The sequence below is a fragment of the Alligator sinensis genome, unplaced genomic scaffold (genome assembly GCF_000455745.1).
Source record: "Alligator sinensis unplaced genomic scaffold, ASM45574v1 scaffold479_1, whole genome shotgun sequence".
NCBI classification, from domain to species: domain Eukaryota; kingdom Metazoa; phylum Chordata; order Crocodylia; family Alligatoridae; genus Alligator; species Alligator sinensis.
Genome location: NW_005842324.1, coordinates 405,055 through 430,820, shown reverse-complemented (window position 1 = coordinate 430,820; position 25,766 = coordinate 405,055). Strand labels below are relative to the sequence as shown.

At 41.9% G+C, this 25,766-nt stretch overlaps 1 protein-coding gene across 2 annotated transcripts in view; it reads right to left on the bottom strand.

Annotated features, from left to right (window-relative positions):
* CDK14 (cyclin dependent kinase 14) overlaps nt 1-25,766 on the bottom strand; it is a 624,401-nt gene that overhangs the window by 484,844 nt on the left and 113,791 nt on the right. The window contains exon 1 of one of the 2 annotated variants that reach the window (XM_025210005.1): nt 20,797-20,905. The exons of the other annotated variant lie outside the window; for it this stretch is intronic. The gene's annotated coding sequence lies outside the window, so the exon portion shown is untranslated. Of the gene's footprint in view, nt 1-20,796; nt 20,906-25,766 lie in introns of those variants that run through there. 2 annotated transcript variants of the gene reach the window in all.

Sequence of the window (25,766 nt, the reverse complement as noted above, 5' to 3'; positions counted from 1 at the left end):
GTGTTATATGTGTAGCAAAGAATTTTAAAATAAAATTGTGTTGTATGAATTAAGTGTGTAATCATTGTGAAATCGTGCAAGTAGCTAAAAATTTCCCCAGCCAGTGCATCAAACGAATCAGTAAGTTGTGTGGGATTTTCTCTATTCCATAACCCACTAGAGACAGAGGCAAGGGGGGAAAGCTGTCCATGAGAACAGCATGGTGGATGCAAGCAGAGAAGCCAAAGGACCAGGGAGAAATTTCACTCGAGTAGACCTTTGGGTCAGTCTAAATCATGTATAGACTTTGTCTTTCTCCCAAAAGGGTGGATAGTAGCTACAGCCAAATCTACACCAGCCTGCTTCTTGAACTGCTGCCTCCTGACAGCAAAAACAGAAATGGGGAGGCAACCAAAGAGAGGCAGAGGTGTAGGGGGTGTATGGAAAATGAACATGACCCTTCTGGATGATGAGAAGATACAGCAGGAGTTCAGACAGCACTACACAGGATGGAAAACCCTCAGATCCAGACACCAGAACCACACAGAGTAGTTTAAAAAAGAGAACGTGAGACTTATTCCAGAAGGCCAGAAGCAGGCAAACATGGAAAAAGAGAAGGCAGCACGAATGCCTAAATTGCAAGTTGCAGAGCCTGCGCAAGCAACTGGCTTGGAGTTAGGACCTGGTATAAGGAACAGGCCAGGACCTGGTATAAGGAACAGGCCAGGAAGAATATCTTCCTAGCCTAGGCCCCCTGGATAGAGGAGGGGGAGAAGTGGTCCGCTTATTTTAGCAAGATATAGGAAACTGAGAAGGAAGTGATGACCAGCCTGGTAGACAGAGCAGGGTTGGAGAACCAGTCGAATGACAAGATGCTGGAGATAGCAGCAGCATTTTACCAGGAACTCTACATTGCATGACCACAGGACCTGGGGGCCATGCAGGATTGCCTGAAGAAGCTCATGTGGGTCCTTGGGGAGGGTGAGTGCCAGAAGCTGGTGAAGGAGTGGGCCCAGAGAATCCACCGATGGAGAATTGCCAGATGTCTGGCTGTTCCTCTGAGCCAAGTACAAGAGCCAGATTTGCAAACCAGCAACAGGGACAGACTCCAAACAGCCAGCTTTGTAAAGTATTTTGCAGGGCAACTATTGCAACAGTGTCAGGTATACATGACAGCCAATGTGAGTCCATGGGCCATGGAGTCCCCATGGTTCTACAAGGTCCTGAAACACTTCTGGGACAAAAACACACTGCACAACAAGGCCCCAGAGGCCCTGGTGAACCACCACAAGATACAGGAGGTGGTAATGTTTCTCCTATGGACCTACTACCTGGTAACAGCTGCCAGGCCATGTAGGAGTGAATCTTTCACAAGGACCTGCAGAAGACACAGAGAGACTTGAACCGGCAGGTAGTCCACAGGGCAGTTCTCTTGCAGGCATAGAGAAATAGTGCAGGGCAGAGGCCCATTCAACTGTCCCAGGCAATCCTGCCGGTAGGAGGCAGAAACATTTGACCACCTCTTCTGGGACTGTCCATATGCCAAAAAGGTGTTGAAGAGTTCACATATCCCTGGTGACGATAGAGTTCATAACCCTGATGACAGAGGTGGTTCTGTCTGGACACCTAACTAAGCAACAAGGGGTCCTGACAGCCTGCTTCGATCAATTCATCTCCTGCTTCAGGTACACCCGGTATAAGACCAGGAACTTGCTCATAAACGGACACACAGACCTCCCAGTCGAGGGCTGTATTAAAATTGGACTGAGTGAGATGTACTGATACTACATGAAGACAGTAGAAGACGATAGGAAAGATGACAGGCCTCATATGGAAGAGAGGGCTGGCAAAGACTTTTCGGAGGCAAGCCCTCTAAAGAGAGCAATGAGGATGGCAATGAGTGAAAGGACTGGACAAACAAATGGGGAAGATGGGAAGGGAAGGAAGGGAGAGGGGAAGGACTGAGGTAGTCCTTTGCATAATTGTGCCAGTTTAAGGGTGACAGTGGTGGGTGCATGGGCATGCAGTGCAGTCTTTGTAATGGGACTGAGAGAGTGGTGTAGCTCTAAAATGTGTTTTGGACTGTAAAGTGAACCACAGCGGTCACACAACAGGTTGTTAAAGGTACAGTTATATATCTATTTATAGATGTAGAAATAAATATTTGAGCAAAAAAAAAGAAACCAAAAAAAAAATCCCCCATACATTTGTACTATGATAGTAACAAGCGTCCAAGCCCTGACCAGAGAAGTGACACTGTTCAGACACCTGTCCAAGCAGCAGGGGATTCCAATGGCCCGCTTTTGACCAATTCATTTCCTGCTTTAGAAATGCCTTGTGGAAGTCCAGGAACCCGCTCATACACAGATGCACAAATCTCTCAATAGAGGCCTGTGGCAAAATGAAACTAAGCAAGATGCAAGGATACCACAAGAAACCAATGGAAGATGTTGGGGAGGATATGGTAGGGATCACATGGAAGAGGACTATTCAGGGATGGGACCCCTGAAGAGAGCAATGACAATGAGGATGACAGGAGTGGCAGCAGAGATGGTGAGAGAGAAGAAAGTGACAACAACTGATGATAGTGACAACTGAAAGAACTAAGAAAGAAATAGACAGGCATAGGGGAGCACATAGCTGGGTGGGAGACAAGGTGAGTTTAGGGTTTAGGGGAAAGGTTGTATGTGACAGGCAAGGGTGATGGTAATGAACAAGCAAATGCGCAGACACCCAGGAATGTGGTGCAGATATTGTGACGGGGTGTGTATAGATGTACTTGCAATGATGTGTATTGGACTGTCAAATGAGTCATAGTCGGGGTCAGTGCTTAGTCCAGTGCTTTTCAACATCTTTATCAATGATTTGCATGTGGGGGTGAAGAGCTCATTGGCCAGGTTCATGTACAACACCAAGTTATGGGGAAGCATGGTCACACTTGAAGATAGGCTGCAGATACAGGCAGACCTAGACAGGCTGGCAAGTTGGGCAGATCAAAATCAAATGAAGTTCAACGTTGAGAAATGTAAAGTGTTCCATCTGAGGACAAAAAACCCCCTGCACACCTACAGTTTTGGCAACACCAAACTGGCCAGTACCATGAATTAAAGGGACCTGGGGGTAACAACAGACCACAATATGAATATAAACCGGCAGCGCAACACTGTAGCCAACTGGGCAAATAATACTCTGGCTTGCATCAATTGATGCATCTCCAGCAAATCTAGGGAAGTGATCAAGGCTGCTGTGGTGACAGAGGGAGTGGGGCTGGGGCAGGTGCTGCCCAGTCGGGGTGCAGAGGAGCAGGGTACAGGACAGAGCCGTGGCTTGTCCAGCAGGGAGGGGGTACAATTCTAGTAGCAACTGTTCGAAAGAACAAGGTTTTCAGGACAGGATCATATTTTTGCCAAACTCAACATTCTACCACTTTAAAAAACATGCATTAACATCATCATAATCAGTGAAGTAAGAAACATGCCACAACGTTGTACAAACTCTGGGCGTCAGGCTAGATGATCTGTTCAGGTTCCTCCTGACCCTAGCTACTATGAAACTATGAAACTTTCCATACATTTTAGAAAAACATGTTATATTAGGTTTTGAATTCCCACATGTAGCATTGTAAAACAAAAATGAAGTGTATGCATTTTCCTCATCCAATACACATGAAACTTTGAAGATGATGTTTCTCTTAATTTTGTTTCTGTTGCCTGAAATCTCTGATCTCTGTAAAATGGGTTCTGGGTAACTCTCTTCCATTTTTAAGATCCAGAGCATGTGGATAGTATATATAACATATGTAGGCCTGTGTTTCATGGGGTATAGGTAACAGGTTGTGTCATGTTACAACCTGATGTAGGTTTGATCTATGTAGCAATGACATTAAACATGCATAGTCATAAGATGTATTAACATAAAGAAGTGAAAAAGGATTGGTGTATTTCCAAAGTATAACCAAATAGGGAAAAACTCTGCTAGGTATAAAATGGAAGAGGATTGGTGTAGCCCCAAAAGAAACAAATATGAAAAAACTCTGCATTAAATAATATACTCTGGTTAAACAAAGGAACTCCAGATTTCTCCAAAGCTCAGAGAAACCTATCCAGAGAAATGTCCAAGGAAAGAGTTGGCCAGTGGACCTGTTTTCCTCTTTAATCCAAGGCTACATAAGCATTGCCTTTATTAATACAAATAAATCTTTGCTATTGTATATCCTAATGAAGTTTTCGAGGAGTACTTATTCAAACTGAAACTTATGAAGTTTTACTCTGTCTGCTCAGTTCCTTGAGAATAACTGTGAAAAGACATGACATACTTTGAGAATCTGAGTTCTTTTTCCACCTAAGGCAAAAAAAACAAAACAAAGCCGTGAAGTCAGTCACCTAACTTCTTAACGTTCTATTTCTTCATCTGTAAGACAGGAAAAATTATATATTCCCAACACAAACAGAAACTATGAGGACTAATTAGCTTTGTAAACTATTTAAATTTTCTCAAGTGAAATGTCAAATAAGTATTATGAATTGTACAGCAAAAGCTCTACATTATTTGTCACTCAAATTCCTATCTGGTCTTCAATTTTTCTTACCTTGAAAGTATTTTATTTTCTAATGTGCTTTAATACAAAATATAAAGCTAGGACTATGCAGTTTTATGGGATTCTAAATACAGGCGACCCTTGCCATTCACGGGAGATACGTTCTCGTATCCCCCGCAAATGGCAAAACTTATGAATAAGGCTTTGCATTCATGAACACAGTGCCACCAGCAGCTGGGGTGGGGCATGGCCTCTCTGGCGACAGCAGCGGTGGGAGCACAGCCGTGGGACCCCGGCGGCAGCAAGTGTGGAGCTCCCGAGGAGCTCCTTTAAATGTATTTAGCAATATGAGGGCAACATTACCAACTCCAGCAAACAGGATTTAACCATTGGAAGGTAAGAATGAGGGCACAGATGGGTCAAAAAAATGAATGAGGATTCTGAAAGGTCTGCATAAGTGGCTCAAAGGGTAAATTGTGTGTTGGTATGAAGATAGGTAAGAGGTAAAAAGACAACCAGTTGAGGGGGGCTAGGAGGAAGCAATAAGTGTTACAATCAGATTGGCTCCAATAACAGGAAAATTAACATTATTGACAATTGCCTTTTTTTGGACGATAATGTCACCGATAAATGCCACGTGCATGCATGTGGCCAGGAATGCAGCTTGGCAGCCTGGAAAGCTGTGCCCTACCAGTAAGTCTGTTGGGGGAAAGGGGCATGGAGGAGGCATATCAAGGCCCCTACAGAGAAAGTGGGAGTGGGGCAGGGGCAGATGCTGCCCAGCCAGGGTGGTGAATGCAACCCCAGGGCAAGGAGTGGGACAGAGCCAGAGTCTTCATCCAGGGAGGGGAGGTGGGGGCTCCTCACATCTGTGTACACCCCAGGGGGAGGTATGGGGGCATGCACCCCTTGGATTTGTGTGTATGGGGAAGGCAGGCTGCCCACTGTGGGTTCAGGGCCAGGGGCTGCATCAGCCTCTTTCTGGAGGGCTGGGGCTGAGCTCAGGGTAGGGGGGCGCAAGGTGAGTTCAGCTGCACAAGGCAGGCAGCAGCAGTGGCAGCACTGTGGTGGGGCTTGGGGAACTATGGTTTCCCCAAAATTTCCTATAGTCACCCCTCCCAGCACCATCACTGCTGCCTGCCCCACACATCTGAGCCCATCCTGAGCACTGCTCCAGCCTAGCCCACCTGCCAGGAAGAGGCCAGCACAGCCCCTGGCCCCAAGCCCACAACAGACAGCCCGCCCTCACCCCACACACAAATCCAGGGGGCACATTCTCCCCATGCCTCCACCTGGGGTGTACACAGTAGCGGGGAGCCGCTTCCCTTCTCCATCCCGCCAGCATTCCCTGGACAAGCTACCCATGGCATTCACCACCCTGGCTGGGCAGCACTTCCCCTGCCCCAGCCCCACTCCCTCCCTGACTGTGGGGGCCTCGATCTGCCCCCACCCCACACATCCCTTCCCTTCCCCACACTACTTCCCCGCCACAGACTTACTGTCAGGAGGCTGCTCTCCAAGCTGCCGGGCTGCAGTCAATCGGCTATTGGATCAGCTATTATGGCTGGTTAATAATCAGCCATCAGTATGGGCCACAAAATTTTTTATGGATGCACACCTCATTACAATGGCATGTAAATAGACAACATGAGCTTGGGTCAGAAATCTTAAAAGACAGAAAATAATGTTAAGGAAAAATGCAAAAAAAATCAGACATAGCAGGTATCAGACAAGGCTTGAAGTACCAGATGTTCACTGAAAGCTGCTTCCAGCTGACCTAGGCCAGGCACAGACATTCAGTTTTTACTGGGAAAATAGCCATTCTCCCAGCAGAAACCAAAAGTGTAGATATACTGAGGCTTTTCACAGAAAAATAATGCAGCAATGAACAGGATTAAATCACCTCTAGGAGACTGAAGATCTATACATTTTCTTCCAGTTTAACTCCTTCAGACTGCTTGGGACTTCTTGGAAACCAAGAGTGAAGCTAAGGCAAATGCTTCCTGCCTTCCACAGACCGAGACCACCTAATTTTGAGGTGTGGGGAGTACTTGCTCCCCCACCTCCTGTCAACTGGGTGGTGATGGGAGCAGCAACCACCACTCCCTTCCTCTTCCCCAAACCAGGCAGTCCCCAGATTGGTGAAGCAGCAGGGAGCTTTGTTAGCTCCTACTAGCCTTCCTCTGCTGCCTCCTCTCCCCAGCAGAGGAGGCAGCAGAGTTGCCCAGGAGCAGAGCTGCGGGAAAGTCTTCCCGATCCATCTCTCAGCTCCTGCCAGCTCTCCCTTGCTGCCCCACTGCCCAGCTGGTCAGCAATTTAAAAGTCAAAGGCTAACTCCAGTAACGACTGTTCTATTTTTTTTTTAAATCACAGCTATTGTTAAAAATATACATTCTCTGCCATCTAGAACAGGTGTTGGAAAGCTACAGCCCACAGGCTGAATCCAACTAGCAGAGCCTTTGGATCTAGAGTACAGATATGGAGCGTTGGAAGCATTTGGCTGCAGAGACAAGCACAGGCTTCAGGTGCTCTCCCTATGCCACCATGGGGAGAAGTGCCATCTGTAGGCACTTTACCTGTTCCATCATGGAGGCAGGCAGCAGTGGCAGCAGGGTCCTCGCACCCAGCCTCCAACGTATCTCCAACCCACAGTGGGTCATTTCAGCCCACAGCCAGAAAAGTCTGCCTATCCCTGATCTAGAAGAATACAAAATGTAAAAAGGTGACTGAATTGCCACATGGAAGAACTTCTGAACTGCAAGTTTTTCTATTATCTCTATTTACATGGTTGCCTGAATTAACCCATCCAGAGAACAGGTATTGTTCTTGCTAAGATTAAGGGCACAGCTAAATCACAGATTCAGGTGATTCATTCCCTGACCTATACATGACAGTCTAATATTTGAGCACAGTAGTCCTGTGATAGGAACTCCAAACCAAAAAAACTATGATAATGTTATCTTATTGTTTTCTTCATTAATAAAATCAACTCTCTAGAAAGCAGTGGAGTTTTGACATTATTGCCTTAACAGAGTTTACAGAAACTTTACTGAACTATGAAGTAGATTGGGACAGAAACTCTCTCCCAAGCATTAGGTTGTTAGTGATACAGTAGATTTGTTGGCTCTTTGGGTTTCAGTGATTACCTCCCATGGACTTCTTTGATAATTACTTCATTAATTCTATTATGAAGCATTCATATCTTCTGCCACTTCTTAAGATACACTAATGTAGTGTTAGATTATGCTGATTTGAAGAGCTTTTGCAAAATTAAGTGAATATAGACAAGCACACGCATATCCATTAACAGCACATATTCAATATATTACTTGATTCAGGGAGCAATCAAGGACCCCTTCGGTCAGGAAACGCAATTTTTGCTAGCTGGCATGCTGTACAGCTTCCTTTTCTACAGCTTCAGTGCAAACTACATGCACATGCTTACTGCACTACAATAGCCTCTAAAGATTAGTGTGATCTGAAGCAAGCACAAAACTGGTAATTCCTGACACCCAAGATCAATTTACATTTTATTTGCCTTGTGACTTTGGACAAAACACATATCCATTATATATGTATATATTCATTAATAAAACCAAATCTCTAGAAAGTGGTAGAGGTTTGACATTACTACATTAACAGGGCTTTCAGAAACTTGACTGAATTAACTGGGTATGCATACCAATAAAAATGAAATTCAATAGTTTGTCTCATAGCTGGTACAATTTTCAAATAATGATTGTACAGTGTTTTGGAAATGCAGAGAAATAGGTCTCTGTACTCCAAACTCATTCCATACTATATGTAATTTAAATTAGTGGATTTTACCTCTTTCATCTAAGTTTGCCTACTACAAACATGACAGAAAAATATAAGAGGCAGCTTCTACACTCCTTTGCCGAGTTACTCAGTAACTGGTTCTATTCTCCTCTGTAACCATATGAACAGCATTTAAAAATAAAGATTAAAAATATATTTTCAATCACTTTCCCAACCAAGAATATTGTCGTCAGTTCAACCGCCTGTTGCAACAGATGGTTGCATGTGCAAAAATGATTCAAGTTTTTGCAATTTGACTTCCGTACATGCATCATTAGTAATGTCGTATTAATTTATTATTTTTTAATATTAAATAGTACTGATTTTAAAGTGGTCTTGTATTTAACCCTTCATGCCTCTCTTCAGAACATGAAGTGGTTCAAAGCGCACACAAAAATACAGTAGCTCATCCAAACAATATTTAACATTTGAGAGACTATAGTGTCTGAGGTGTTAACAGGACAATGCGTATTGTTGCTAAAATTCTGAGAGTAACTGTAACAGGGAAGGCCCTCAAAAGGCACAAATTAATATATAGTTCCCAAATGTTTTTCAATAGGACTTGAATGCAAAGCTTTCTTAGACTCTTTTCACCTTACTCACCATTAGGAACTTCTACTCCAGAGTAGCATAAAACATATTAAGTTGTATGTTTTGTTCTGCTAACAAAATCCAAAGTTTTAGTGGTGGTGCCACAAAAGCCCCACTCCTGTTCCAATGAACTTCATCACTGAAGCCAGTATCTGCACAGCTCCTGACACATAGCTTACAGCAGGTCGACATCTTAAAAAGTGCTCTTTGAAATAATCTTGGAGCAATTCTAGATGGGGAAAGGCCTTTTACAATCAACTCAAAGGCCTGTAATTTGGCCAGGTGTTCAGTAAGAAAGCTGGTGCAGTGAGCAGAGCACTTGGACTGCTGGCAGCTATTGCTGAGGTAGTCTGCTGTATTCCGGACCAACTGAAGCTCTTTCAATGCAGTAGTGCTCATTCTTAGGTAGTGAGGTGTAACAATATGGTCTGAAAGTCACAAAGGGGTGGATTACTGTGACCAGTGCTTATTTAATTTTATTCCATTTTCTGGCTAATTATAAATGGCACAAAACATTCTTGGAATCATCACTGTCTGTGTGTCCAGCAGCAATGGATCCCCAACCACCTCTAGACTGTACAGAGATGCATCAAATCTGGAGGCAGACTCCTTTCACCACATTTCCCAACTTTCACCCTTACCCCCCTCCCCTTTTTACTCAGGCTCAACTTCAGTCTGCTACCTTCCACACTGGTATTTACCCTGGCCAGACAAAGAAATGGTATATCACAGGTAAAAGGTAGGCAGCAGTGTATTGTGTGCAATCTAGTTGGTATATAATATCATAGCATCTTACATATAATATTGGGAGAACAGTGTGGTTATGTTTAAGATAATGAAGAATATGAAACCTGTGGAAAGCTGCAATTATCCTAGTAAAGCAGACTAAGGGAAAAATGTAAATCAAAACAGTCAGGAAGCTCTGGACAGCCTGATACGGAAAAGGTACAGTAAAATCCCTGTTATCCAGGATTTTACTAACCGGCACACTCTAGTAACCGGAATTTCCAACGTGCAGCCACTGGGACCCCCTGTCCCCTGCTCCCCATGTGGCTACCACCACCCCCCCCACCCCCGCTCTGCATCCAGGCAGAAACCCTGTGCTTTCAGGTAACTGGCATTTTTACCATTCCCCACTCATGCCGGATATCAGGGATTTTATAGTAGTTATGTTCACACTAGCTTTAAAAATAAAGGGAAAAAGTAACTGAAGTACACTATTGAAGAATTAGGGGGAAAAAAGATATGATTGAACTTTGAGAAGGATACCTGAAATAATTAAAGGAGAGTGAAAGTGAATAAATAATTAAAGTACAGTTTGAGAGTGAAGGTATAAACAGAATCTCATGAACCTGACTGCTTTCTTAAAACAAAAACTGTCCACTCATGGTATGTTACAGATGTGAAGGGTTGGGGCATATAAAAGCAAAGTGCCAGGAGTTCCTAAAATACACTATTTGCAAGGGAGAGGCACACTTGTATTGTAGGTGCCCCGAAACCTTTGCAAGTATAGTCAGACACCCCTAAGGAAGAGCAAAACCTGGAAGAGGACAGCAGAGGAGAGAACGGGTTGGGCACTAAGGTAGAAATGGTGGGAGAAACTCCATGGGAGAATGAACCAGAGAAGGAGGAGGAGAAATTTCTCCTATCAGCACAAGAGAAGATAGGAGACAGAATAGAAGGCGAGGAGGAGCAGCAAACAGCTCAGACATGGAGGTAGGGTTGGGGAAGAAAGAAAACACCCTACAGAGAACAGAAGAAGAGATGAAGCAAGAGAAAGAATGAGAGAGACAGGCCAGGAAAAGAAAGACAATATAGGGGCTGAAGACCAGGAAGAAGAGCCTGATAATGAGCAAGGTGAGCTGCAGGTGTAGCAGAAAGCCCCCTTTTCCTCTTGCCTGCAGTTGCTCTCCCCTCCTTGGATATGTTTTTCCTCTTCTACCTTTTCTTCCTTCCTCTTTCTTTCACTTTAAGATAAAGAATTGAGTTTTAAGATTTGTATGTGTGCATTTTGTATCTCCCCTTGTATTTTAGTATTTTTTATCTATTTGTGTGCCACGGCATTACACTCCACTACATTGAGGGATTTCTGCAACCACTGTCCCAAATTCCTAATGTTAGCAGATCCCAGGGTCTTGCCCAGGGCTGCTAGATCAGCTCAACTGAGGGGGACCGTTACCTGTGTGGTTTTCGTGGGTTTTCCCTGAGCATCCGGAGTGACTGAGGTCTGCGTGATTGCACTCACCTCAGGCACCAGGGTCCTCTCCTGATCTGACTTAGGGTCTTCCGGAGAGGGATCCCCTGCATCCTCTGGATCTCCCCATATCTCCCCACCCCAAATCTGTCCCGGATTGAAGGGGATGTCTGGATCCCTGGCTTGGTCTCCCCGGATGACAGCTGCTACTTGCAGGCTGCGCTCCTGGAGTTCCTTTTTCAAACAGTTAATAGTATTTAGACAGGGGCCATGGTTGACCTTGGCTCCCTTCTCGGCTTGGTCTTTAGCCATTGTCTTTACCAATTTTTGCAAGGCTTCTCGGCTAGCCTTTTCTTGGTCCAGTACTTCCAATTGTTGGGCATTGTCTTGATTTATTTTTCTCAATAGCTCATTTTCATTTTCCAAGTTCCGAGACAACCCCTTTAGAGTTTGATTACTGGTTTCCAATTGGACACATCTATCTTTTAGAATTTGGATTTGCTCCTCCTTTTCCTCAATTTCAGAGGCTCACTGAGCTTTTTCCTCAACTGCTGTTTTTACAGCATGCCACAGCAGCCAGACCAAGGCACTGTGTTGTCTTTGAACTAAGGGTTTTTCACAAAGGCAAAATCCTTCAAATTGGGCTTCAATGTCCCCTATGGAAAAGCCTGGGGTGCACACATCCTCCCTCCATGGGCTGGGTCCACCCTTCAGAATCTCCCTATGGAGAGGGGAAATTTCCTCCCTCCATACCCACTTATCTTCTTGGCCTCCTGCTCCAACCTTAGGGGTTTTTTTTTTTAAACAAAGACATTTTCCTCAACATGACTCAAGCCTGTCAGTTTCCTTGAGCCCTTGTGCTCCCAACCAACTCTGCCCCTGCCCCTGCAGTTCTACAACCAAATCCCTTCCTTGGGATATGTCCACCCCCTTGGGTGACTTCTAGATCCAGACCCTCCTTGAGTCTGCCCACCCCCCTGGGTAACTATTGCCCACCCACCTCCGTGGACGTGGGTTCTATCTGGAGACACGGTCTCCCCAATTACCAATCCGCTAATAATCCTAGAATAGCGCCCGCATTCTCCACCAAATAATGTTGGCTACAAATGTCCAACTCGGGATCCTTAAAATTCTGGTTTATTAGGCAGATTGAAGCACTGTAATGAAGTTAAATCATAAACCTTGGGGCTGGTCCCCACACACACACACACACAGTAGCAAGCTACAGGAGTCAGGTATACCTATCCTACAGGTGCTGGAGTCTGTCATCGAGGCTTCTTTCAGTGTGGTGTTATCTTCCAGAAGGGGGTCACCGGCTGGTCCTTCTGGCTGGACAGGTTGGGTGCTGGTCAAGTTGGAGATCAAGAGGGCGCCAGTGAGGGTCACTTTTCACTGCTTTTTATCTGTCCTTGGCAGACTTTGGTGACTCCCCAGTTTTCAGGCTTGCCCAATCCAGGGGTCGTTGACCCTCGTGGAACTTCCCCCTCGGTGGCTACTGGATGGCATCTGTCAGCCCCAGGGGTCATCTGCATGTATGTGCAGGTTTGGGAGTCTGTTGATGAATTTTGAATAGGGCTCTGGGAGTGGTCGATCTGGAGATATTCATCCCAAAAGTTGGTCCCCAGCGTTGATTAACTCAGACCAGGGCTTCTAGCCCTTGAACAGTAACATTTAGAGATTTTCCGGTTGCTACATTGTCTTCTATTGATTTCTTCTGTTGGTTGATCTGTGGTTTGCCTAGGTGTTAATTGAAACCCTGAGTGTCCGGGAATGGCACCACCTACTAAGGGCTTGCACCACCCCAGAGATTCAGGCAGCACCCCATGCAACATGGCTGCAGAGCAGGAGACTATGTGGTTCTAGACTGCCTAGAGCCTTGTGACGTCGTCATGCACCACCTAGCCATGACACCTCACGGCGAGATGGGGGGTAATTACAAGATTTTTTTTCCCCACTGAGGATCAGGCTCCGTGGCCTGAGTCGCAACGCAACTGGTGGGGGTGGGGGGGGAAACAGGCTCCACGGCCTGAGTCCCAGGCAGCCTTAGAGGCGCGGACAGCTCCTGCGGGCAAAGTCTGGGTAACCCCCTTAATATAAATACAGAAATATTTTTGGCAAATCTTCCCTTCAGTCCATCCTGCCCCGGTCTTCAGGTTTCACCCTTCACAGCACAGTACCAATGCCTCAGGCACGTCTAAATCAAATATTGGGCAGAGAAAACATTTTTGGCATATGCTTTCAAATCTGTCGTTCCCCCACCGGTTATTAGGAATCACCCCTATCAGCAGCAGACAAGGGCCCAGGTCCTCTGTACTCCCAACATCATTCCCTCCTACACTTCATGCAACACAACGCTGAGGGAGAGTGGCTCAGCCTCTATGATGTACTGTCAAATCCAAAAGGTTTCAGCTTTGTACTCTGGTGAGCCCTCTGTTCCTACCATCCTGGGCTATCCCTCTGCTGAGGCCTGCTTTCAATCCTTGTCCCACCCGTTGGTATCCTCCGTATCCTTCAGGTTCACAAAGTTGCAACTCTTGGCTCCACAACAGAGCTGCTGATCCACATCCTAAGCCGGATCCAAGCCAGGAGTACATCAGGGACCCCCAATAGTCCCCTTGGGCGCAGCCCCTGGCCGCCCCACCCCACCTGCCAGGCAACTGCTGCATAATTACTCCTGTTGTTTACCTGCACTGCATTGAATTTCTTCACTTTGACATTCAGAGCATGGGGCAGGAATCACACTGCATCAATACCTACCGCAGGCCTTTGCAGTGCTTTGTTTTAATTAAACAGTTGGATTCCCCTGATCTGCACCAGTTCTAAGTCAGCTGCTATCCCATCCCTGCGGAGGGGCAGAGGCAAGTAATGCCCACTGCAGCTGGTGTGATCCATAGGAAGGACCCAGCTCACGTGCAGAGTTGCCCCTGCCCACCTGCCCCCCCCAGGAGGGATAGGCATGGCATCCAGCCGCGGCTTGTGCCCAGCCCTGCTCTGCACCCCAGCGTGACCGACTCAGACCTTAGAGACAATCCATATCCCAAAGATACAGATACGGCTTGCCAACTTCCTTTACCTACACTGTTCTAAAATGCCACAGGCTGTTCACCTTGGAGACCTGCTGCGGATATGGCTATAGCTTCTCTCAAAGAAGAGTGTGTACAGACGTTCACTCCTCCTGGGCATTTTTTCTCTGGGAGAAAATTTCTAAGGATGGGTACACTCTAGGTTTCTCCTGGGACAGGAGCGACTGATCCATAAATCTGAGATCTGAGTATTCTTCTGAGTTGTGGGACAATTTGCTTTTCATCTTAGCTACTAGGAAATGGTACCGAACCATTGGTTCTGTTTTCTGCCATAAAATTCTTCTGTTCAAAGCAGAAACAAAGTTTGAGACTTCAGGTTACATAAAAGGTCTACATGAACAAATACTTAAATAACACAAGTGTCTGGGCCTCAAGAATATATAAAATGTTTTTTTTAAACAGTGACTACTTTGAACAATTAATGATGACCTGGATATAGAACTCTGCAGATTTGGAAGGAAAAGTCGCAACAGAAATTTCCAACAGCTTCTGCAGATTCTTTGGCCTTGCAGTAGCACATCAACTTTCAAAGAAAAAAAGTGTATGATAGCATAATAAAATAGGCTTCTCATTATGTAATGTGCTGTACTAAGAAATGGCACAATTCTCTGCAAACACACCATGCCCCAAAACTAAGGACTCTGCTAAAAGCTGTACTATAATAGTAACATTTGAGGTTACACTGAATATCATAAGCCTTGTATTTTATCTTTTTTCTTTAGGAATATATAACATTTCAAATTGGTGGTGTTTGTAATAAGAGCTCATCAAAAGTAAGCACAGCTGTATTCTTATTAAATGACTTCTGTGAATGGCTTAAAGATTGTATATGAGCAATTTGATTTCCAATAAAATTAGACGATATTTCAAAGGAGGGAAAACAACACTGCCTTTTAGATTGTTACACTGGTATTACCTATTGTAATGCACTCATTAATGTGCTACAAATCTGCTGAACAGAAAAAAGAAATAAGGAACATATCAGAAATTCCAGAAGATATTGTTTGTAGGGGTGATGATAAACACTGTCTCTGGCTCCAATCTGTGCAGGTTTGTACCCCAAAACCAGGATCTGTATCTTCTAAGTTCTAAGCCTCCAACCAACTCCAAAAATCCAAACACAGAAAAAAGAAGTCAAAATTCCCATGTTTCCAATTAATATTCTGTTTAAATTTCTCATGGTTTTCATTTAAAATTAGAAGGTCAAGCTTGCAATTAGCTTGTAGAACTTGTTGCCATAAGATGTTATGGAGACTGATAGCTTAACCCAGTTCAAAAGGTTATTCAACAAATTAATTGAGGAAAGGTACACCAGATGACTCAGTAAATGTCATTTCTTATGTATGCCTCCAAACCTATTTCAAGTTTATTATAAAATCCACAACTTACACGAACTTACCACAACTTACACAACAAATCCTCAGATTCACTAAAAGTCTATTACCCTATCCATATGCCACTTGTAATCTCGTAACTTGCATCACTTAAGGTAGTCTGAGTCATACTGCCAATTCAGCGCTAATAAATTGCTGCTCAACCGCCTTTGTAAGACTGAGGAAGTTCCAACTTCCATCAGTTCATCTCAGTACTTTATAGGATTCCCCTTGAAATGCTACTTCCATGGCCAACAACCAGACCAGTATGTACTTATAAATGTTTACTATAAGTACCATTATGCAACACTGCAGAGTCAAGTATAGCCAATCCATACTTTATACATTGCCAAAACATTTTAAAAATGTTTTATGTACTGCAAAGAAACAGGAAGGACTTAATAAAGTGAGATAGCAAGAACTCAAATATTTAATATTCTGCACTAGCATAACAAGAAATATCCAAACACTAAATACATTAATTGTCAAACTACATTAACAAAGTACATTTTATAGGGCATTATGCTAATTATGTGTGCTCAAATACCTTCTAAATCCAAAAGATTCAGTAATTTCTGTTATGGGTAAGTCCTATAGAATTTAATAGAAAATATTCACCTTTCTACAGGGCTTTGGTTCTTTTTTTTTCTTTTTTTTTTTTTTAAATAGTTCATAATAGTCCAACAGAAAAGTATTCTGTTACAGATTTCTATAAATGGTTCAAAATCTTACAAAATGGATATCCTCCATTCATTTATATAGACTAATTATTATGGAACACTATTGGGTTTTTATAAAATTCTACTGGTTTCACCATTATTACATTACCAAATGTTTCTATCAGGGCTCTAATGAGCCTCATAGCCACTGGAAGGAGCTATTCAGTTCTACTGTAACCATACATTCCAGTCCATCACAAAAATACTCAAGAGTCAGCATTCTGGTGAGTGTGACATTTTAAGGAAAACCAATTAGAAACCATGATAGGAGTCAGCACTGATAGGAACTTTACAGAATTCCCACAACTCCACAGGGCATGACACTGCATCCAAAAGAGTAAGCGTAGAAAATAAAAGTTTTACTTTTCCTACAATCAAGCTTCATTGAACTAGGAGTATTAATTTTTTATTTTTTTTTACTCAGCAGGGCAAGGCTAGCTGACTGTCAACTTATACTTCTATGCCTCTATAGAAGGTGGTCTTGAAGGCTTAGTGTCATCTGGGGATATCTTTAAAAAGAGCCATCCAACATCTTTAGTTTCTCCTCTATATATTGTTCTGGGCCTATGTGCTACCCCAATGATAGGCATTATGTCGTTCATTTTTTGTCGCAAGATGCAGTCTGAAACTCTGAAAATTGATGACAAACTTGACCCAAAGGCAAGGAGAGATGCAAAAAAAAAACAAACCCCTGTTATGAACAATTTTATTTACTGTAAGAAAAAAATATATACATATAAAGGAAGGCTTTCTAAATATACAAAGGAATAGACTGTTGTTTTAAGGGGGGAAATATCATATGCTACTATAGTATGAAGCAAAGGGGCTGTAATCAAGAAAAGAGCCCACAACAAGCTATCTGTAAAGTTGACTTCGTAATCACAAACATTCCTCTTCATGCATATTTGTACCAGAAAGATACTGGAAGCCAGCTTATAACAGAGCAGGTCTATGTGACAAAATCCTTAATTTCAAATTCAAATCAAGAGCTAAGCTGTCCTCAAGTCCAGGAATAAGCATTAGGGACATTTTGTACATATGGATAATCACAAGTACCTGTGTAACATTAGATATATCTAATGCTCTACTTTTCCTTTCCAGAAGCCTTGAGAGACAGCCTTTTCAAGTCTGGATCGAGTTAACCACCATTATGGGCAGAGATACACTCCTTGGAAATTTCAGAAGAATAAACCAGAAAAATCAGAGTTCACAAACCAGGCTTGCCAAATCCTGGCACTCTGTTGCCTTGCAAGAACTTGGAAGGGAGATTAGTCTGCAAATTGGTCGGTAACTCTGAACTGAAGTCAAGAACCTATTTTTTAAACACACAGTTCTTTACATTTTATTCCAGAAAGTTTAAACTTTTTATATGGGATTGTTGCCATCTTATATTTGCCAAAACTCAATTTGATGGAAGATGAACACTTCACAGGAACTCTTCAACAAATAGCTACTGACCACACTTGTTGACAAAGGCCAATATGCTTCAGGCTATGCAATGCAGAAAATTCAATGCCAGCTGGCAGCAAGCAAGGATTTTCCTTAAACAATAATAATCTAATACCTGTGATGGCTGGATTCCACTGAAGCTGCGTGACTCATTCTAGTAGTGCCTGAGCCAAAAGCAAGTGGTGAGTGGCTACGGATATTTATACTGCAGAGTAATCACAAGCCTTTTTACTAGTACTATCTATTTTCTTGTCTACAGGGTCTCAGGAAACAAAAATTGCCTACTAGAGGTAAGGAATGCTTACTTATACAGGAGGTAACTGTTATGTCCACTTTCAAAATAACCCCCACGCAGGTTTTGCTTTTACCAGGAGAGCCTACAGCTTAGAGACATGATTAGAAATGGTTGTTTTAGAATCCAGTATTTATCAGGGTTTACACAGTAAGATGAATGGGAAGTATGCTAACTTGAGCATTTTCCTGTATGAGTCTCAGGCCTTCTGAGGGCTTCCTAATGGGTTCTGGGGCAAGATGCAATGCTGTACCTATGCCAAGGGGTTTGGTTTTTTTAAGTCAACTTTTTAAAGTTTGATCTCTCCCACTTGATTCAGAGAAGTCAAAAAAGAATCTGAAAAAAAATCCCTATCTTTAAAGATAGTATCAATGGAAACAGGTCCTTTCACCATCTTCATTCTAGCTAACTAGAGGACCATCTTTACTGTCTGATAATACAGAAGGTCCCAGATTATCTAGGATGCTAATAAGGGATAATCTGGGGATCACAAGAAGAGGGACAGTGACTGAATGCCTTATTTTCAAATTTAAATTTGGCTGATGAAGGGATCTCGTCTTTTTCACTTCCTTTGTAGCACCCTGTGCATTAAAAGAAGGTTGAAGTGACAAGAGGGGATCTGAAGCAGAGATACAGTGTGCTGTTTACATCCCAGCATGATAAAGTAGACCTACCTATATAGTGGCTCAACATACTGATGAACATGTTGATAATCTCAACCCAACATTCAGCATTGTCTATCTAGACAACAATGCATCGGATATATTCCTGTCACCCAAGTTGTTTTTAACTTAACTTTTCTCTAAATTTCTCCCTTTATATATAATCTTTTAAATTTAAAGCAAGTTGGAATCAACACCAATTAACCAGTGGTGTAGGAAAATAAAACTCGTGTGTAAAAGGCTCTAGAACAGCCCTGATTTCATGTTCAGAGGACCAAAAACCAAGAGAGGAAAACCTTGAAGAGAGTTAATGTCCAATGAATGGAACTGCTGGTTTTATTTTTCTATATAAGAAAATAAAAATCAAGTTTTTGTGGAAGAAATTTGAGAAAACAGTGCATTTGATAGAAGCATAAGAGATGAAAAATATCACTGTTGTTCATCAAATGGTTATATATTTTAATCTTGTTTTAACATTTGCTCAAAAAGCTCTCTTTCAAGTTTCTGGACTTTAACTCCTTACACAAAGTGAAAGTAAACACAAATAATTAAATCACTTCAATCTATCACAAGATAATGCAAATCTGAATGCATTTTTATGCTATAAATGAAGACTAGCAGTGAAAGCAAGAAAAATCTTCTTGTAGTCAAGGTAATTATTTCAACAGAAATGCTTTAGATTAGTTGACCAAAACCACATCAAGGTTCAAATAGCGTGTATAACATCCTACTTTATATCACTCTCACTTACTACATGATGATGTACATTTTAAGATTCTTCTATTTCCTTTAAGGAAAGCACTACTTAGATAACAACTTGAATAATTAAGGTTTTAGAAAATTATCTAGAGACAGACCTTACTTTTTACCCATTAAAAGTACTCAACAGTGTCTAAGAATAAACCTTCTCAATTTAAACTTCATCCATTATGCACCTAAAAAGCAAATAGATATTAATACTATGCTTCATTATCAAATTACTACTAATTTCTCTCTCCCCTACTGTTTGTTTCTATGGCTAATTTTAACCTGCTTTTCTTTATGCAACATGCAAATAATATCAAAATATTTTTCCTAAAATTAGATTCATTTTTGTTCTCATCAGAAATACCATAATACATGTATTTCCTTACTCTGTCATTGTCACCATAGCTGGTCTCATTTAATGACTGAAGTATACTACAAGAGCAGATTTTTAAAAAATTTGTTTACCTTTCAGTTAAAATTACATCTATGGCTCGAGTTATATAACTCAAAAATGTTATCTGCCAATCAGCATAGTGATTTGAGGTACTGACAACTAATGTCATGCAATGGTTCCATTCTAAACCTCCTGTTCATGACTGGGCAAGCTTTTTTTTTTTTTTAAAGCATGCTACTGCCCAAGCTTTCATACATGCTGAAATATTCCACTAAGATGTAAAACACTGCCAACACACTTATACACCAAACATTCAAGAACAACTACTGAAAATTACTATCTTCACTAAAAAAAAATAATAAAACAGCTACAAGGTATCTAGCCAAGAAAATATGCTGACCCCCCACCATGCAGCCTATATCCCCCTAAAGATCATTTCAACATGGTATCCAGCATATTTTCCTACATTAAGCAAATTTCTAATAAAGACATTTATGCCAGTCAGATCTAGCAGGGTATAGAGACTTGTTTGCAGAGATGAAAAAGTGGCTGGTCACGTCCTTCACTCACTTGTCCCAGGGGGCGTTCAGCCAAGCATACATTAGCAAAATTGTCTATAGTATCCTCTTTATAAATAAGGCTGCTTGGGAGGTGGATACAGAGCTGTAACAACAAGAAGCATAGCTTGTGCTTTCTCCTACCTTTTCATGGATATTCACAAACCAAAAGCGATATTGAGGGGAGTCTCACGAGGCTGGACACTCGGTAGCCTCATGTGGCATTCTAAGCACCACATTTCATCTGTCTAGGTTTTAAGTATTCTGAGAAAACCACCCTGACATGCACAGAATGAATCCTGCTCAAGTTGGAAGCATGTGATAACTAGGGTTCAGATTTAACAGAAACCCACCCCCAACACTCAATTAATCCTGTATTTTTAAACAAACACCACCTTACCGTTTTGCTGTTGTCTGGCTCAGGTTAGATTCACCTGCAACTCTTTAACATGTCTCTAGCAATGTTAATGTTTGCAGTCAGGCCGGGCTCATTCAGCAACTGAATTCACAACATCTTTCTGCACTAGCAAGCTGAAATGATACGGCTGTACTACAGCTAAGAAAGGGGGAAATCTAAAGCAGAAAACAAAGAAATCCCTAAAGACAAAATAATCCCAGCAGAGTGTAATATAAAAAGTACAGAAGAATACTGAAGGCACAGTATTTCTCTGTCTAAATTTCATCAGCAATACAATGTTCTTTCTAAAAAGATATTTTTACAAATCTGATGGACTTGCCTGTAGAGTTCCCAGGAAGGCAGACTATCCAGGCTCTGCAGCAGCATTGCAGCCAAAGTAACCATGCATATGCTGTCTAGGCAATTTAAGGCAGTGTCTTTTTGAAAAGATACTGATTTACAGCGTAGTGCTGCTCCAACAGAACACAGAACTAGAGCCAAAATAGCTAATGATGATTTCATAGGAACTGAGAAAAACCATTTAATCGAAAGGATACAACTAATCATGCCAAATGCAATTATTGCCCTAGTACCAAAGGAAGCCAGTAAATTCATGAGTAACAAATGATGTTAAAATAATAATCTAAGGGCATCTGGAAATGAACGTAGGGGTACTGTGGCTCAATTTAATTAAGAATGCATACAGTTGTTTTATAAATTTCATATAAAAGCATCCAAAATGTGGGATTACCAAATGTATAGTTTGGTAATCCCACAATTTGGATATGCTTTTATCTTTGGATATGCTATCAGTTTAATAAAATATTAAGTTGGGTAATGACCGACTTAATATTAAATTCACAATGTATACAAATTCACAATGTATAAAATAATTTAATAAAATAATAACTAACCCCCAAACCATCTACCTTCTGCTTGGAACTCACTGCTGAGCCCCACAGAAACTGGGTGTGGTACATGGGAAAGAGGTCAGTGTGGGCAAGGCTTGCCAACTATGGTATCTCAAAAGAAGGCAGCATATCTTCTGCATCCCCTGCTCTCATAGCAACCCCTACTGGTCAATGCATACTGTATACTTGATAATGACTGGCAGTAAACCTCCACGCTGGAGGTAAGGGACTACTAACTATACTTACTGACAGAGGGTTAGTAATAAGGCACGAGCCCAAACACAAGAGGTGGATTAAACACAGATCACCCTAGATGACTTAAGGAAATATCCTCTGCTTTACTCGGACCAAAGGCAAAGCCCTACCCAAAATAACAGTATTGTTGCATAGCTCTGAAAAACTACAGTAGACTAAAGTAGTTCTTCATCCAACTTCATCAAATCCTAGTGATTCAACACTGACGCCCCAACTAAGCAAGAGCACACACCAACTGCTGAAACTTCCTTAGCCTGATGAAGGGTTTTTGAACCCGAAAGCTTGCTTAATAATTATTCTCCAGCTATTTGGGTTGGTCTAATAAAAGATATCAAATTCACCCAAGGAACCTTGTCTGCCAACTAAGCAAGGTATTCAGTTATACAGCAAGTACACCTCCATTCTGAAATGTGCAAGTTCCACAGAAATCAGTAAGATTTAAACACAGGCTTTAATGCTTCTTAAATCAAGGCCCAGATTTGTTAATGAGCTGAATAAATTTGTCAGATAGCAACATCTGCAGTAACAATCAGAAAACTCAAACGAGTATATGAACTTTATAAGATGTTGCTTCAGCATCTGAACATCTTCAGAAGTTATTTTCATCTACTTTTCAATGCCATGCTACATGCTGCCTTTGAAAATGGGGTTTAAGGTGGAAAAGGCTAGAAAAGCCTACTTTGAGGCCATAGGCAGACAAGGTTCCTTGGGTGAATTTGATATCTTTTATTAGACCAACCCAAATGGTTGGAGAATAGTTGTTAAGCAAGCTTTCGGGTTCAAAAACCCTTCGTCAGGCTAAGGAAGCTTCAGCAGTTGGTGTGTGCTCTTCCTGGATGGAATGAAACTTTGAGGCCAAGTATTTATAGCATTCATATTTTTCATATTTCTATACCTTTTGTATTTCCCTGGCAGAACAGCTGTGGACCTGAAAGGGAAGGGCGGGAAAGGGATCTGAAAAGCAAATTTCACTGAAATGGTAGAAGTCAGGACTGCCAGTGACATACCCAGCATTTATTTCAGGCAGCCTGAAGACCTGTGAAAACAAAAGGTATGTCTAAACTGTGATGATAGAAGAGCTAGCTCAGAACACTTCCAGTCCCATTCCTCAACTGTCTTTAAACAAAGTTTAGCTACTAGCACAGAAATGTTTTGGTGCTGCTTATGGTACCACAGATGCAAGGTGGGGCTGGAAAACCTGGATGACAACCAGTAAAGTTTGGAATTAAGAATGATATTTGGAAACCTATCTAATAGGTGGCCCTGGTAGTACAGGAGGTTTTCATAAGGCAGGCTTTGCGCGTGTTGGGGGGGGACATTTCTAAGGAAATTCTCTCTGTGTGAACTAACACATTTACTTAAAAAAATCTAACACCAAACTTCTTTAGTTTTCTAAAAACTGATTAGAACTACAACAGAATTTATTACTCTAATAGGATAAAAGCAAAGTAGCTGGGGGCTACATGCCCTATGGGCCACAGCAGCACAAGACATTGACCCTGGGCCACACAGCACGTGGCTCCCCCAGCCTCACCCCCCCTCAGGTCCCCAGCTGCAGGCTCCTCAACTGCACCACGCCACACAGGGGCTCTGGAGGCTGCACCACAATGCCCTGCACCCCCAGGCAGTGGCAGGAAGTAGCAGCTGGAGAAGGTGGGGGAGCCTGGAGACCCCAGCTGCTGCTGCTGCAGCATGGAGTAATAAAGGGGAGGGATAACTGCATGGAAGCCCAGGGGGTGCAAATTAACCACTCATGGACCATATGTGGCCCTAGGACCACCAGTTGGACAGCTCTAACCTACATAATGGCACAGCTCTGACAGTAAGTCAACCAAGTATGCAATCCATGATTTATTAATATAATAGCAATATTTATTAATATTGCATATGTTAATATATTTCTAATATAGTGATGAGAATGACAATAAAAATACTTCTGTATGTTCGTATTGTTTAAATTCAGTTTTCATAATTTTTTTTGCTATTAACGGAGTTGTTTTTTTCCAAACCCTGGAAGACAGGGTTGGAGAAAGAAGGGCAACTCACTGGGCACTCCAATAATAGTAATCAGGATAGGTTGTGGTCTCTGTACATCCATATAGACAAGAATTTCATGGCCGCTAAGGAAGAACAGTTAGGAGAGCAATGTTCAATCAAAAGTTTGACTGTTGCAGCAAACAGTCAAAAAAAAAGTAATATAGTGATGTACTCAACAATTTGAAAAGTAAAGATAGCAGATGTCTAGCTACATGATGAACAAAAAGTGAGAAACTTGACTGATTCCCAACACAACTAGACAATCTTTGAAAAATATTTACAAACACAGGACAATAACGGCTTTTTTGGGTTATCACACCCAGTCGCCTGCTATCACAGGAAAACAAGAAGTATAATCTCTTTCACAAAATGATCACACTTTCTTCTCATTAAACCCTTTGCCATGTAATAAACAAGATGACCACAAAAAAAACAAAAAGAAAAAAAAGAAAAATCAACTGTGACAAAAGTGGACAGATGCCTACATGTACAAGTTACACCTTACAGCCAGGTACAGACATTATACTTTTAACAGTATAAGGGATTGAAAACCAGGCTATACCCATAACAGAACAGAAGTTCAGCACATACAGACTGGTTTAAAAATGGCGAAACCCAGTCTAAGATTCGCCCCATCACACCAAAGGGCAAATATGTGTTCTGTTCACTACCAATCTAAACTATGCTGCTTACAGAAAACCGTGCAACTTAGACTGATTCCACACTGGGCTTTTTGAATGCCTGTACCTGGCCTAGAAACTGTCAATGATACAGTTTTTAGAGGAGAATGTACTGCATTTTTTAAAAAAGTTATTTTGAATCAAGGGTGCTATTCAACTTATTTTGCTAATGCAAATATTTGAGCACAGCCATAACACCTACATTCTCCCTCATGATGCTTCCTTTAAAAAGCCACTGTCAGTAAAAAGGCAACTGTGGGTCATGCTTCATCGTTAAATGTCTTTGCTACTTTAAGGTACAAATAAATATCTTATACAGTTTAGTTTCTGAATCATTTATGCATGACTAAATATATTTTGCTTTGAAAAAAGCTTCAAAATATTTTTCTGATTTAAGTTCAAAGGTTTGGAGAACCCTGACATGTATGTATAACTACATAAAATGCTTCATAATTTTTGGTAGTTTAAGAGTAATGATGGTCCTGAAATTAAGCGAAATGCAAGGATTCCTTAGGATGATCTCTTTTATTGGACCAAGTGGAATAGAGTTGGACAAGCTTTTGAATGCAAGAAATCTTGGAAGTCAGTCACTTTCAGATTTAATCAATTTAATTAACTAATTACTTATATAAGATTAATCCAGTTCCATGTCTAATAGTCAGTGTTGAGTAGTTACATCATCCAACTGAAAAATATTAATTAGAAACTTCTACAAAAATAATGGTGCTCCATATGCACCATAAAAATAAAAGCTAAAGTCCATAGTGACCTAAACCAAGGAAAATTAAACATGCAGTCATATATGGTTACCTTTCAAGAATTGACAAGTTAGATGAAATTGTAACAAATGTATAGTGCTCCTGATGATTATTATATGACACTTTGGCTCGACACTACTGTGGTTTATTTGTCTCATGAATGGAAAGTGGATTTTTTACCTCGGGGGACTAGGTATACAGTAGGGCTATGTAAAGCTTCAGGTGCTGATTTGATTCAGAGGAGATTTGGCCTGATTCAGTGGCCAAATCTCCAAATCAAATCAGGCCCCACCCCCTGCCTGCTCCCCTAGCCCCCCGAGCACCCCAAACCC